Source organism: Oryctolagus cuniculus, chromosome 1 (assembly GCF_051225735.1).
Source record: "Oryctolagus cuniculus isolate XC-2025 breed Fujian yellow rabbit chromosome 1, ASM5122573v1, whole genome shotgun sequence".
Classification (NCBI taxonomy): domain Eukaryota; kingdom Metazoa; phylum Chordata; class Mammalia; order Lagomorpha; family Leporidae; genus Oryctolagus; species Oryctolagus cuniculus.
In genome coordinates this window covers 161,797,012-161,812,556 of record NC_142867.1, presented here as the reverse complement: position 1 = coordinate 161,812,556, position 15,545 = coordinate 161,797,012, and the positions used below count along the sequence as shown (strand labels likewise).

Here is a 15,545-nt window from a genome sequence, read left to right as displayed (position 1 = left end):
TGGTAGTGTTACCCCAGGTCCAGATCAGTCTGCAGGGAGCCCCCACGTGGGTTGGCTGGCACAGAACACCCCATTTTGGGATACAAAAAGAGATTCTGATGCACCAGATTTCATCTAATGGCCAGTCAGTAAAAGAGAGGGATTCAAGTCACATGGCTAAGCACAGCTAGGTTCACAGAGTCGTGTCTACTTTTGTATTTTCAGGTTCTGCGGAGTTTGAGCTGTGTACAGTTCTGCCTTAATTCCTAAGGGTACAGTTTCAGAAAGTGGCCGTAGTTCCCCAGATCCTCCCAGGAGTGGGGTGGTAAAACAGCATTTCAAGTGTTAACTAATGGAAACGGGGCTGACAAAGAAAGGGCACTCCAGCATGGGAAGCGGTCCACACAGCAGATGCAGAGGGTAAGGGAGCAGTTGCTTTAAACATTGCCCAGTGACCTGAGAATCCGCTCAGGAGGCATTCTCACTCAGGAGAGTGAGGTGTGGAAAGCTGAGACACTGGTGCACGTAATGTCCCTCCATGGAAGACCCCCAGTCCATGCTCCCCAGTGCAAGAGAAATGGTCCTTGGGAGAGGGATTGTCACCTCTGCAGAGTCTTGTCTAAAGGCTGATGGGGTCTGAGGATTCAGGGGTCTCGGCCATCTAGGCTTCTCATGTCAAAGCCCTGGATGATTGCTGATGTCATTGGTAAGAGTTAATTTTTTAAATTGACAACAGGAATTGCTGTATATTGAATTCCCATACAGGATCTTAATCTTCAAAAAGTTGTATTGTTAGGGGAGTTGATGATAAATCTAAGAAATTTATTTTTGCTTCTGGTTTGTCAAATAGAAGATGTTCTTATCTCTTGTCATTTTTTGGTGATGTCTGAATGTCCAGCTCTTTTACTTGGAAGGGATTTGCTGTCACCCTTGGGTGCTTCCCTCATGTTGATTGCTGCTAAGTCTTCGTCATTTGTTAAGATGTTAGCAAACACTGAGGCAGGCCCTAGTTTGGATGACCTTCCTATTGAAATAAAAGAATAGAGCCTTACGTCTGGGATTAGGAACTACCTAGACAGGCTACACATGCTGTGCCTATCAGAATCTTCTTAAAGGATAAAACTCCATTTCCCCATCAAAGTCAGTGTCCCATAAACGATTGCTTGTCAGTCTCTCTGTAATACTTTCATTCTGCCTGTTTTAGGGCCAGAGAACACAGGGTGGTTCAGGACCTCAGAGCCATTAATGAGGCAGTCATTCCAATTGATCCTGTTGTGCCAAATCCTTATTATATGAACACGGAGGGCACTTTGTGATACACAGTCCTAGACTTAAAGGTTGCCTTCTTCATCCTGTTAAACCCAGAATTCCAGTTTTTGTTTGCCTTTGAATGGATTGATCCACCTTCAGACCTGATTCATCAATGTAAGTCCTCAGTCTGGCTACTCTCTTGTCATCTGAGAGTACTGAAGAATTGGCTCACTGTTGTGTAGAGACCATAGAGCAAGTGTATTCAGTAGGCCTGATCTATGAGGTAAACCTCGGGAAAATCCAGACGTCGAATGGTGGATCAGGTGATGGAAGCTCAGGCTTTGAGCATTGCCATCTCACACTTCAGCTCAAAAGGCTGAACTTAAATGCTTTGACTCGATCTTACAAGTAGGCAAGAGCCAAAGAATCAGTATTTGCACAGATTCCAAATATGCACTCCTGTGTCACATGCACGTGCAGCAATTTGGGGATAAAGAAGCCTACTGACTGTAAAGAACTCGGGTATTAGTTCTCCTTCAGGCAGCCAGTACTGGAACCTCTGGAAGTGGCTGTATTCACTGCAGGGCACTCCAGTAGAAACAGTCATATTAGCAAAGAAAATACATGAGCCGATAAGGCAGCAAAAAGACCTGCTGCACAGGCGGATCTAGAAATTGCTTTAATACCTCAACCTGTAGAAGTAACCAAAAATCAGTACCTGAGACAGAATGGGCCCAGCAATGAGATCACACTGAAGATGCCAGCGGCTGGTGGACTGTAGATCATAAGTCATGCTCCCAGGGCCCTCGCAGTGAAAAATTGTTAAGGAAATGCATGACTCTACCCATGTGGGAAGAGGAACACTGAGGCAGATAGTTGTTAGGTATTTTGAGGGAAAGGGCTGCATGCTTGTGGTAAGAGGAATAAATCAGTCCTGTTCTCTCAGTTTTCAAAATAACCTAGTGGTCACATCAGGCTGCCCCGTTTACTTTTGTACAAAGCAGAGGAACATATCCAAGTGAAGACAGTCAAACTGACTCCACCAACATACCCACAGCAAGTGATCACAACTGTGTACTAGTCTTTATTGATAGTTTCACAGGACGGATAGAAACTTTCCCAACTTGAACAGAGAAGGCACAAGAGGTATCTAAAGTAAGTCAGCGGACAGCCACTGCTCTAAGGCTCTCTTATCTGTATTCCACTTGGAGAGTTCAGCCATCAGGTCAAGTTGAGAAAGCTAATCATAGTCTTAAGAAAAGTCTGGGGATCCGTGCTGTGGTATAACAGGTAAAACTGCTGCCTGCAGCACTGGTGTCACATTTGGGCACTGATTTAAGTCCTGGCTACTCCACTTCCAGTCCAGCTGCCTGCTAATGTGCCTGGGAAAGCAGCGGAAGATGGCTGAGGTACTGGGGCCCCTGCACCCACATGGGAGACCCGGAAGAAGCTTCTGGATATTGGCTTTGGGTCAGCCCAGCTCTGATCACTGTGGTCATTTGGGCAGTGAACCAGTAGGTGGAAGATCTCACTTGCTCACTCTCTCTATCTCCCCACAGACCATCTTCCCAGGAGACTTGGTTTTGTTAAAGACTGGGAGAGCAGGCTCCTCTTCTGACCTGTTACAGCCTAAGTGGAAGGGACCTTAACGTGCTTCTGAGCACTCCCACTGCAGTTCATTTACAGGGTATTCCAAGCTGGGCACCTGTGTCAAGACTTTAGCTTTTACCTCTTGAGTCTTCACAGGTTCAAGCAGAGGATAAGGCTGCCTACTTTAATGAGCCAACTGAAGACCTCAGGTACCTCTTCAAAATCGAAAAGGTAAGTAAGTCTTTGCTTTTGTCATGTTAGGGTTGTCATATTTTATGGCAGACATGTTTTATATATCTCTTCTGATTCTCTCAGAAAGAGGCAGGAAAATTAATGAGTTCTTCTTCTGTAGCAGTAGCAGATACTACTATGCCCCATGAAGCCATTTTTAAAAATGTCTATTTTTTGGGCAATCTAGCCTACCCTTGAGATCAGCTCTCACATCCACCCTAACAGGAGTATGTTCACCAAAAGAGACATTACAAAGCTTTTATGTCCAGGCCAGATGGTTTTATAAACTAGGCTGGGACAGTCTTATCAGCCCCTAGTATTTGGGAAGAGAGATTCTACTTGCTAGCTATCTTTTTCCAATTACCCTCATCCTGATTGATAAATTTGTTTCAGAGTTCAGCAGCTTCTCAAAGTACTGAAGACCATGTGGGGGCCACAGCCATTGGCAACAACTGATGAAAATCTTCTGACTCATGAGATGGAACCATTAGATAAGATAGGAAGAGATTTCTGGACCCAGGTTAGGCTGGGACTATGGCCCTGATTAGCAGGAAGTAGATACAGAAGATGGAACTTCATCCCTCAACAACCCCTAAAGATTAAGGTTCAGAAGCCTCTGAGGAGGGAAGTGATGTAGGATAAATAGGCAAGGAGTTAGTTTAGGTGGACTTCAGTTCTTGTTATGCTATCTCTTTAACTGTTGATTTGATACGCCCACCTTCCTAGGATGCACCTGTCTCATCCAGGACCAGGGCATGTGCTAAGACCCCACCCTATTTGCATACCCAATTGGGATACCACCCCCTTAAAAAGGGGTAGAAAGGGGAAAGAGCTATCTTTCCTTCATGGACACTGCTTAGAAGTACCACTCTGAGCTGGCATTGTGGTGTAATAGTGCCAGTTCATGTCACAGCTGCTCCACTTCTGATCCTGTTTCCTACTAATGCACCTGGGAAAGCATGAGAAGATGACCCAAGTGCTTAGGCCACTGCACCCACACGGGAGACCCAGAAGAAACTCCTGGCTCCTGGTTTGGGCCTGGCCAAGTGCTGGCCATTGTGGCCATTTGGGGAGTGAACCAGTGTATGGAATATATCTTTCTCTCTCCCTCTTTCTAACTCTGCCTTTCAAATAGATAAATAAATCTTTTTTTTTTTTTAAGTACCACATCATTTTTGCTCTTTGTGCTGTGGACCTCGCTTAGAGTTAGTGCTCCCGTTTTTGCTCTTTGCTCTGTGTAATGCAGTCGCTCTCATGGGCAATCTTCCGCCGTGGAGCTCAAACACATCTTTCCCCGTCTCCCACCCTCCTTGGACAGACCTTCCAAAGCAAGGCACTGCTTTTGGTTTTCCTTTTCTCTTCAGTTTATAGCAATTATTTGGCACACTCACACGTGAACGTATGTTTATTCTCTGACTACCAAATGAATTCTATTCCTGTTTGCACATGATACCGGTCTCCACTTAGCATTTCTATCTCTCTGGGAGGTAAGAGCCTGGATCAAAAATTGATATATTCACTACCCACATCAGAATTATAAATGATACTTCTTTGACTTTTTGCCTGCCTTTTTACTCATGGAGGTTTTCACATTTTTTACCCAACCATGTATGACATGTGTAACTTGCTCAAAGTTTACCAAAATATGTACTTCATATCACTTGCAGTCAAGGGTTTGTATAGTAGAGCCTTATGACCTTTCTAACCCACTTGTTCTCCTAGTGATACAATTTCTCTCCTATTCTGACTCTGGATCCACAAAGCTGAACAGAGAACTGGCCATGTAAAATCACTGCGTCACCCAAGGTTGTGTTTTTCTCCCTTGCTTCCAGAATGAATCTAACTCCCCTGTATCCAAATAGTCCCTGACTGCTCGTCCTCTCAGCCAGCAGGCTGTGCCAGGCTCTGTGTCCCAGCCAGTAGACATGGGATGCTTTGGGAAATTAACCAAATACTTTACTGGTACTTGCCAAAACTGTCAAGGTTATCAAAATCAAGGAAAGTCTAGGAAAACAGTGTGATCTAGAGGAGTCCAAGGAGTCGTGATGACCACATGTAGTGCAGCGCCCTGGGTGGGATCCTGGAACGGAAAATAGTACAAGATAAATACTAAAAAAGTTCAAGTAAAGTAGCAGCATTTATTAATAATGCATAACTGTTGATGTCTGAGGTGTAACACATTGCCCTCCTGAGATAAAATGTTAGCAATAGAGGCAGTGGAATGAGGGATGTCTGAGAATGGAATTCTATGTCCTATTGCCACAAATTTTTCTGTAAGTTTAAAGCTACTTTAAAATTTCGATTCAAGAAAATTTCCCTACTTTCAGGCTTGCCATATTTTTTAGACATGTAAACATTGCCTGTGCCCCTGTGAGTCCACTATCAGGAACCCACCTTTCAAATTTGCTTGAAGAAGCACCTCTGAACATTGTATGTAAGCACTGTATTCATTGGAGCACTGTAATAACAAAAAAAGAGCAATTTAATTTCTATGAACAGTGGTGGTGTTAAATGAATTATAGCATATCCATCTGACATAAAAAACAGGCATACAGCTAATTAAAAAAAGAAAAAAATATGAAAAAAAAAACCTCCCTGAACATGAAATGACAGAGGCAAGGCTTGGAAGATAATGAATAATAAAGTCTTGTGTAACTAAGTGATATATGTTGCATTATGAATAATACAGTCTGTCTTGCATAACTAAGTAGTAAGGACATAAAATGCAGATCTATTTGTATGTGTTGCTACAAACATCAAAGATTTTCTGGAAAGGTATTCTGGAACCATGGAGAATTGTCAGTTTTGGACTGTTGCTGGAGGCTATGAAGGGCATTTTCTATTAAATCTTTTTTTTTCCCCAAAGATTTATTTATTTACTTTGAAAGAGTTACACAGAGAGAGAAGGAGAGGCCGGGGCGGGGTGGGGGTGGGGGGGTCTTCCATCCATTGGTTCACTCCCCAATTGGCTGCTATGGCCGGAGCAGCACCTATCCAAAGCCAAGAGCCAGGAGATTCCTCTGGGTCTTCCACACAGGGGCAGTGGCCCAAGGGCTTGGGCCATCTTCCACTGCTTTCCCAGGCCATAGCAGAGAGCTGGATCAGAAATGGAGCAGCCAGGTCTCAAACCTTAGCCCATACAGGATGCCGGCACTGCAGGTGGCGGCTTTACCCACTATGCCACAGCACCGGCCCCTCTATTAAATCTTTTATCTGCACATATTTTAATTGTTGAAAAGCATCATCCCTTACATAAATGATATCTTCACTGAACTAGACTCCTTGTATAATGATGCACCCTTCTCATTTTATGATCTTTGCCTTGAATTTCTAGCTATGTGATATTAGAACATCCACCCCTGCTTGCTTTTAATTTGTGCTTCTTTGATGTATATATCATTCTCTTACTTTCCAAATCTTTTTGTTTGGAGATGTATCTCTTACATATGGCACACAGCTGGGTTTGCTGTGTGACTCATTCTCATATATAATATACACATATGTAATACAAATGACTATAATATAATAAATGATTTACTTTTATTAGAAAAGAAGTAAATAAAAATTAAAACCACCACCCTTGGAGATCACAAGCAGCCTGGCCTCAGGTTCACACACAACTGAAAATGAACCTTGGAAAGCATGCACATCTCCAAGCCACTCTTCCTGGATGTTTCCAAGAAACGCAGATTGCTACTACCCTGTGTCACATGACCCATTTTGATGACTACGTTTATGGGTCAACTTAACTGAGTTTTTTTTTTTTTTAAGATTTTTTTATTTGAAAGGCAGAGTTACAGAGAGGCAGAGAGATAGGGGGGGGGGGGTCTTCCATCCATTGGTTAACTCCCCAAATGGCCCCAGTGGCCACAGCTGCACCAATCTGAAGTCAGGAGCCAGGAGCTTCTTCTAGGTCTCCTACTTGGGTGCAGGGGTCCGAAGATTTGGGCCATCTTCTGCTTTCCCAGGCCATAGCAGAGAGCCAGATAGGAAGTGGAGCAGCTGGGACTCAAACTGGTACCCGTATGGGATGCTGGCACTGCAGGCAGTGGCTTTACTCACTATGCCACAGCACTGGCCCCATCTTAACTGAGTTAAGCAATACCCAGGGACCTGGCAAAATATGATTTCTGGATTGTGTTTTGCAAGGGTATTTGCAGAAAGGCTGACATTTCAAGCAGTAGAAGACTTGCCCTCCCCAGTGTGTGGGCATCTGGATGCAGCAAAAAGGCAGGAGAAGGGCCAGTCTGTCCTCTGCTATGGCGGAGACCTCCATCTTCTACTGCCCCTGGACGTGTGGTCTCCTGGCTATGGGGCCTTCATAGCCACACTGGAACTGAAGCCAGTGGTAGACATCCTTCCGCCACGCCCACCACCAGGCCTGTAGGCTCATACTGGGACCTGCACCGTCAGCCCCCAGGCTCAGGCCTTTGGATGGGGTCTGCATTCACATGACCTGCTTTCCCTGTCCTCTAGCTCACAGATGGAAGATAGGGGACTTCTCAGCCTCCGGGGTTTTGATTTTTTGAAGATTTATTTGTTTATTTGAATGGCAGAGTTAGAGATTGATTTACTACCCAAGTGGCTGCAATGGCTGGGGCTGGGCTGGCCAAAGCCAGGAGCCTAGAGCTCCTGCTTCTCCCATGTGGTTGGTACTTGGGCCATCTTTCACTGCTTGTCCCAGGCCATGAGCGGGGAGCTGGATTGGAAGTGGACTGGAGCCCATATGGGATGCCAGCATCACAGGCAGCAGTTTAACTTGCTATGCCCCAATGCCATCCCTGGCCTCTGATTTTATTTTATTTATTTATTTATTTTTTTGACAGGCAGAGTGGACAGTGAGAGAGAGAGACAGAGAAAAAGGTCTTCCTTTTGCCGTTGGTTCACTCTCCAATGGCCGGCGCGCTGCGGCCAGCGCACCACGCTGATCCGAAGCCAGGAGCTAGGTGCTTCTCCTGGTCTCCCATGGGGTGCAGGCCCCAAGCACTTGGGCCATCCTCCACTGCACTTCCTGGACACAGCAGAGAGCTGGCCTGGAAGAGGGGCAACCGGGACAGAATCCGGCGCCCCGACCGGGACTAGAACTAGGTGTGCCAGCGCCGCAAGGTGGAGGATTAGCCTAGTGAGCCGCGGCGCCGGCCTGGCCTCTGATTTTAAAATACTAATTTTATTTTTATGACATAATATCTGTACGTATTTATGAGGTACAGTGGATGTTCTGATTCATGTAAATATAGGTAATGAGCAAATCTGTAATTAGCCTATCCATTCATCCTAAACTTTTCTCATTTATTTCATGGTGAGTCCATTCAAAATCCCATCTTCTGTTTTGAGGTGTACAGTGCATTATTATTAACTACTCACCTTGCTGTGCCTTCGAAGTCCATGACTGGGTGAGCCAATTCCTGTCATAATACTTGAGTGTGCACATACACTCTTGGTTCTGTTTCTCTGGAGAATCCTACTATATCACTAAAGAATTAATATTTATTATCCCTTCAAGCATTACTCTTAATTGTCTGTTGAATGCTATCATCTTAAATATCCAAGAGGAATTTATAGAAAATTATGTATGGGAGGTGTGCGTTTTAACAAATGACTGTGAATGAGAAATGAAGAGATTGGTGCGTGGAGTGGATATGGGACTGTTGCTGTGAGGTAGGCTGTTAACAGAAGAGCCTGAGCTGGCTTGGGGATACATTGGATGGAGGGGGATTTTGCCAGGTTAGAAGGCTATGGATACCAGAAAATGTGATTTCAACAGGGAGATAGACAAAAAAAGAAGGAACCCTGTCTTTACCTAATATGACTATTGAGAAGTCTTATTTTTTAAAGAAAGTTCTTAAAATAATTATTTATTTGAAAGGCAGAGTTACAGAGAGGCAGAGAGAGAGAGAGAGGTCTTCCATCCGCTGGTTCACTCCCCAGATGGCTGCAATGGCCGGAGCTGCACCAATTCGAAGCCAGGAGTCAGGAGTTTCCTCTGGGTCTTCACGTGGGTGCAGAGGCCCAAGAACTTGGTCTATCCTCCACAGCTTTCCAAGGCCATAGCAGAGAGCTGGATTGGAAGTAGAGCAGCCAGGACACGAAATGGAACCCATATGGCATGCTGGCACTGCAGGAGGCAGCTTCACCCGCTATGCCACTGCACCAGCCCGAGAAGTCTTACCTAACCCAATGATTCAGTCCTGGAGGTTTGTTAGAATCACCAGGGGAGTTTTCCAAAAATGTGTCGTTCAGCTGGGGATTGGAGAAACAAACTGTGGACATCCTTACAATAAAATAACACTCAGTAGTAAAAATGAATAAACTGTTGGCATGCACTGTATCCACCATATAACATATTGATGAATCTAAAATGCATTATTCTAAGTGAAAAAAACCCAATCAAAGTGCTACGTTTCTGTGATTCTATTTCTGTGATTCCATATCTGTGACATTTTTGAAAAAGCAAAACTGTAGGAAGCTAGAATAGGCTAATGATTGGCAGGAGCTAGGGGCGAGGGAATGGCTTGGCTACAGAAGGGCATAAGATAATAGAAGGAAGGCATGGAACGATTCTCCCATCAGTTGTGATAATTACATGACTATATACATTTGACAAAGTTCACCAAACTACTGAAATGGATGGGCTTATTGTATGCTTATTATACTTTAGTAAAAACAAATAAGTAAATATAATCCCAAGCCTTTCCCCCAATACATTTGATCTGGGGGGAGCCAGAGATTATTTTTAAAAAGCTCCTTGGAGGGAAATACCTGCTTCCATGCAAGGCAGAATAATAAGAAGCAAGTTTTATCTCTTCCCTTAGACAAACAAAGAACAGATAAAATACAGGAAGCAATGAATTCTAAGACCCTGGACATCCACGTTTGAGGGGTCTTGCAATTTGGTGGTGATGAATGTGCTTCTTGACTGTAGGGATGTGAGGATGGGCTCATTAGTATATGCACATAAAAACTTAAATAATTCACTTTTTACACATGGAGACTGTTATCTATTAAATATCAGTAGAGAGTATATAAAAGGTGGTCACAAGTACTTTGCCCGAGCTGAGAACTGCCAGGCCAAGCAATTGACCTATCTAGTCCAGGGATCTTGCATCATAAAGCTATAATCATCTGATCTCAATGTAATGTGATGAGAACATTCAATATTAAAAGTTTATTGCAAGACATACTTCACTTAAAGGGAATTCATTTTGGAAAATGAGTTCAAACTTGCAGGAATAATACTTGTTTAAACTTTTTGTTGTTGTTGTTGTTGTTGTTGTTATTTACAAGGCAGAGAGAGAGTCAGAGATAGAGATGTCCCATCCACTGGTTCCCTTCCCCAAATGCCCAGAACATGTAGCGCAAGGCTGGGCTGGGTCAAAGCCAGGAGCCAGGAATTCAATCCGCGTCTCCCTTGCAAGGGGCAGCGACTCAATTACTTGAACCATCACCTGTTGTTTGCCAGCGTCTGCATTAGTAGGAAGCTGTAATCTGGAGCCAGAACCAGGACTCGAATCTTGGTATTTCTACTGTGGCTGAACCACTAGCCAAACATCTGCCCTGAAGGAGTTCCGAAGGTCTGCATCAAACATCCAGACAACTTGGCAACTTGGAATACTATAGGAAGCCTTAAAATTGTTCATAGCATTTAAGTCAGTCTAAGGACATAAATCAATACAAGCATGCCACTACAGCAATGCTACAACGGCAAAAACACAGCAAGGAACTCGGTGTCCAAAGAAATGGACATGGCTGGGTGCATGTTGGTATATTGGTGGAAAGAATAGCATAAATCATTTAAGCTAATGCTCTAGGATCAGATCTAATGATGAGAAATTCTGATAGACAGGATGCTAGGGGCTGCAAGTAGCAGAAAATGTGAGCTAGCCTAGCCAGGGAAGCTATTTGTTCTCTCGTGTATCAGGATGCCCACTTTGGGGATGGTTGCCTCATGGGTTAATCCAGAAGCTTAACAAATGAGCATGTCCTGCTGCTGGCAATCTGTTTTATGAGCTGGTGCCCTTAAGTTGGCTTCTTCATCCTCCAAGTTTGTAAATGGCTGCGGTTTCTCTCTCTCTCTCTCATGAGTTTTTATTTAAAAGGGAAAAACTTTTCCAAGAAATTCCCTCATGAACTTCCCTCCCGTCTCTTTGACCAGAATAACGTCATACGCTCACTCCCCAGTGAGTCACGGACAAGGCTAGAGGAGTTATCAGTGATGACCTAGACCTATTAATTTCATTCCTTCCGGCAGGAGATGGTCCCAGCCTCCCCCCAGGCTCACAGCTGTCCTACATCCGAACAAAACCAGGGCAGGCTGGCAAAGGCAAAGCAAGAGAAACGGCTGTAGGCTCAGCTAGTGTCAGGAAGACAAAGTGAGGTCCATTTTTATAAATCAGAGTGAATGCAGGTAGGTGCAGACAGAAGAATTAGAGGCTACGCATTTTCCGAAGCTTATTCTCAGATGGTGGGATTGCAGGAAACGCTGCCGACCCTCTGTGTCCATAGGTTCTGCAGCCAGGGCTTGAACCAGCTGTGGATCGGAAATACACGGAGGGAAAACAGCATCCACGCTGGGCACTTACGGACTTACCCCCTTGTCATTATTCCCAGGACAATGCAGTGTAGTAAGTGTGTCCTTTACATTGTGTTAGGTATTAAAAGTGATTGAGAGGTGACAGAAAGCACAGGGGAGGTGGTTGTAGGCTACATGCCATGGCTATGTCATTTTATACTACAGATATGAGCAAACACAGCTCTCAGTGCTCACAGGGGTCCTGGAACACGTCCCCAAATAGTGCAGGCTACAGCCATATTTATTTCTCTTATTTTGATATTCCTCTCCCAAAAGTCTGCAGTGAATATACAACACATTTGAACTTAAAAAAATCCAAAAAATGTTATTTTTAAATAAAATATGTGCAGCTCTCCCCAGTACTTTTTTAAAAAGTAAATAAGTAAGAGCAATCGTGTAAACGAAGCCAAGGGGTTCTGCTGTGGCCGGCACCGGTCTGAGTGCCCTCTGAAGACACAAGGCCTCCTGCACCTCCACGAACCAGAGGACCCAGACAGCTGCCCAAGACCTCACAACTGCCCAGCAGTTCCCTTCCCAAAGCAGAAGGATGGACAGCACACACGGATTCCAAGCCAGTCCTCAGCGTGGGGCCAAGAAGACGCCACAGGCAAGTGGAAGCAGCAGGAACAGCTCTGCCACACACAGGAAGTCAGAAGTGGAGGAATGAGGGCTGGCTCTGTGCTTTAGCAGTTTAAGCCCCTGCCTGCAGTGCCGGCATCCCATGTGGGAGCTGGTTCAAGTCCCAGCTGCTCCACTTCCAATACAGCTCTCTGCTGTGGTCTGGGAAAGCAGTAGAAGATGGCCCAAGTGTTTGGGCTCCTACACCCATGTGGGAGACCCGGAAGAACCTCCTGGCTCCTAGCTTCAGACCAGCCCAACCCTGGCCATTGCAGCCATTTTGAGAGTAACCAGTGGATGGAAGACCTCTCTCACTCTCACTCTCACTCTCACTCTCACTCTGCCTTTCAAATAAATAAATAAAAATCTTGAAAAATGGAAATGGAGGAATGAAAACAGCAGGCATGAAAAAGTAGACAATCGAAAACCAGCGAGGCCTCTCTATACCCCTAGAGGACATGCCCAGTTATTCTACCCTGGTGTGTCCTAAGTGTCACCACCTACAGTCACTTCTCAGCCTGTAGCTTGGGTTCAAAGCAATGAGGGAGACCAAGGAGGAGGGCAGCTCTTTCGCAGCCAAAGCAGAGACACACTCCTCCCCTCACACCCAGGCACCAGATCCTCTGTGCCGTACCCCGGTCTCCACCTGCAGCCCAGTGTTGGCAGTGCCCTTGGGAGGATGGGGTCTTGGGGGCAGGGTGTGTGTGTAAGAGAGAGAGCGAGCGAGCGAGCAAGCGAGAAGCAGCCCAGGTGGGAAGGATTAGCACTTTAGAGTAACAGATATCCCAATCTGACTCCACCTGCTCCAGTTGTGGAAACCTGGACAAGTATTTCACCTCCGTCTACCTCCGTTTCTTCACCTGCGAAATGGGAGTGAGGCTTAATACGCCTAAAGTCCAGCTCAGCTCAACTCAGCTCAGCATCACCAAGGGAGGAAGCAGGAAGGGAGGCCACTGTCTGCAAAGGCCCCTACACCGCCCACCTGGGAAACCTGTCCTCCTCCTCACCCTCACAGAAATTAAGCAGCAGCTCTGGGGCCGGGCATCTGGGCTGTCACATTCACTTTCCGAACTGAGCTTCCAGCAGAGGTAGACCATGGGGCTTGCTCTCACCTGGATAGGAATCGGTGCTTTGGAATTGAGGCCCAGTTACCTTCACCTGCGCACAAGCAGACTCCCTGGTGCTGGGGAAGTGGGCTCTGACTCCGCAGAAGAACACATCGTGCCAGAAGCAGAACACAGAATCAAACCGTCGGAACGCGCACATCCGTCTGTCCCGGACGTGTGGGCCGTGTGAACTGAAGAACAGAGGAGAAGGAAGAAGGAACACACAGCAGGAGGCGGACAGTGGAGTTTATCTTCTGCCTTGGAGTAGGTGTGACTTTGAGATTCATTCTCTCTCTCTCTCTCTCTCTCTCTCTCTCTGCTCTTTGCTGTCCCTGTGCCGGGGCTAAGCACAGCTAGGGAAGTGGCTCGTGAAGCTGGAGGCGAGGTGCAGCCTGAATTCTCTCCAGTGACAATTTCTGAGCCCCCATGCATTCGTGTTTCCACACAAGTCCTCCTATGCCTGTTGTGGACCTACAAGGGCTCCTTAGTGGGAAGCTTGGTTGCTTCCCTGGGCGTGAATTCTAATTTCATAATTTGAACCTGCCCTGAAAAAAAGGGGAGGCCATGAGCGTGAGATCTTCTGGTCATATTTACTCGTTATGCACGTGGCAGGGTGGAAAAGCGCATCTCTTTCAAGCTCAGGACTCCACATGCCCACAGGGCTAAGCCTGCGCATGCCCCTTGTTGTATCTTGAAAAGCTGTGCTTTGTTTGCAGTATGTGTCTAAGAGAAAGAATGTTTGTCAAAAGAGACATGGTCTTGTCCAAGGTAGCAGGTGAGTTTGCATTTTGATGATCATGTGCAGTTGACAACAGTGACGATCGTGTAGCAGCCAGTGAGTTCTAACCCGCTTGCTGAGACCAGAGGGGTGAAATGACTTAGTGAGTCACAGAACTTGCTGCTGGCTGACCCAAGACCGAGACCTAGGGCTCTGTGTGAATATTTACTGATTTACTTACATTTTTAGTAATTTTTAGATAGCAGCTGAACTTCATCACAGAGTAACTCACATCCATCTTTTAAGTAGTCAGATAGTGCTGCATGGTTTAAAACAGAAAGCAGGATTTTGGGCTTGAAGGTAGCTCTCAGAGCTAACAACTCCCAAATCTGACTAACGCCTCTGATGGCCTGTGCTTTCATGCCTTCCAACAACCTGCTGATCCTGGACTTCTCATTTTACCAACCAACTTTAGGCAGAATCTATTGATTCCTGATTTACAAACTGGGTATTTAGCACCTCTCCTCTCTTACCTATATCTGGCAGTTATTTGTCAATATCTGATTAAATCGATAATCAGAACATAAAGGATCACAGCCTTGTAAATGCCCTGCTGAGTCAAGTAGTATATTATGATTATTAACGTGTCACTCCTCCTCAAGCCCACCAACACAATGTGCTCTCCCCCCAGGTCAGTACTGTTCCTGGTTACATCTCCCAGGGAGCCCCATCCACCTGCCCCAAACCAGCCAGCTGCTCACTGGGCTCTGCCCACACGTGCAGCTGGGAAAGCCCTCCCCTGGATTCCCACTCTCTTGCCTTGTATTGTCCCTGATTGCTAGACCCTGTGTAGTCTTCTCCAACAAATTACTTATTCATTTTTGTGAAATACTGCCTTAGAAAGGATGTAAATGTGCTTATTAATTGGCTGCCTTCCTTTTAGTCTCACATTGAATGGATAGTTTGGCTGGGTATAGATGTCTCTTGCATTTCAGAGATCTGATGCTTCTTGGACTCCTAATTTTTAAAAACAAGCTCTGCTCTGTCATCCTAGAGGAAGACTGTTCTGTCTTCTCTGTATGACACAGTCAAAGTGTTACATGCAATGATTTGATAGTTTGTGGGCACACACACACACACAGAAAGTAGCTGTTACCTTTCCTTTCTGGGAGGGTCGGGCCCCCCCTGGTGCCCAGGGCCTGTCACTGCAGGCTGTGCTACATGGCAACCACAGATCCTCACCACACCTCTCATGCAGATGGCAGGTTTGCAGGTGATGTCAGTGGTTTCAGTTCGTCACAGTCACTTGGGGATGCTGGCTCTGGAGGGTAGCACAGCAGGTGCTTCCACCCTTAGTACAACAGGGAGTGGAGTGTGGTGAGTGGAATACAGGATAGGCTGCTTGCGACTGGGAATAGCAGGTGAAATCTAGAGGCAGTTCCATCCTAGAATGTGGCCAGTAGCTCCTGGAGCCATGCACAGG

The 15,545-nt window shown here is 45.7% G+C and overlaps 2 long non-coding RNA genes across 9 annotated transcripts in view; one reads left to right on the top strand and one right to left on the bottom strand.

Moving 5' to 3' along the window:
- LOC103348213 (uncharacterized) overlaps nt 1-15,545 on the top strand; it is a 65,132-nt gene that overhangs the window by 45,884 nt on the left and 3,703 nt on the right. For 3 of the 8 annotated variants that reach the window (XR_016237140.1, XR_016237154.1, XR_016237155.1), the window contains 2 exons: nt 2,790-3,051; nt 13,048-13,608. This is a non-coding gene — a long non-coding RNA (uncharacterized LOC103348213). Of the gene's footprint in view, nt 1-204; nt 400-2,591; nt 2,640-2,789; nt 3,052-13,047; nt 13,609-15,545 lie in introns of all 8 variants that reach the window. The other 5 variants (XR_016237134.1, XR_016237162.1, XR_016237156.1 and 2 more) reach the window with 4 other exon arrangements.
- On the bottom strand, nt 6,875-13,134 carry LOC149128725 (uncharacterized). Its single transcript, XR_016237169.1, has 3 exons — nt 13,039-13,134; nt 9,221-9,291; nt 6,875-9,109 (listed from the first exon to the last, which is right to left on the bottom strand). It is a non-coding gene; the product is annotated as an uncharacterized LOC149128725 (long non-coding RNA).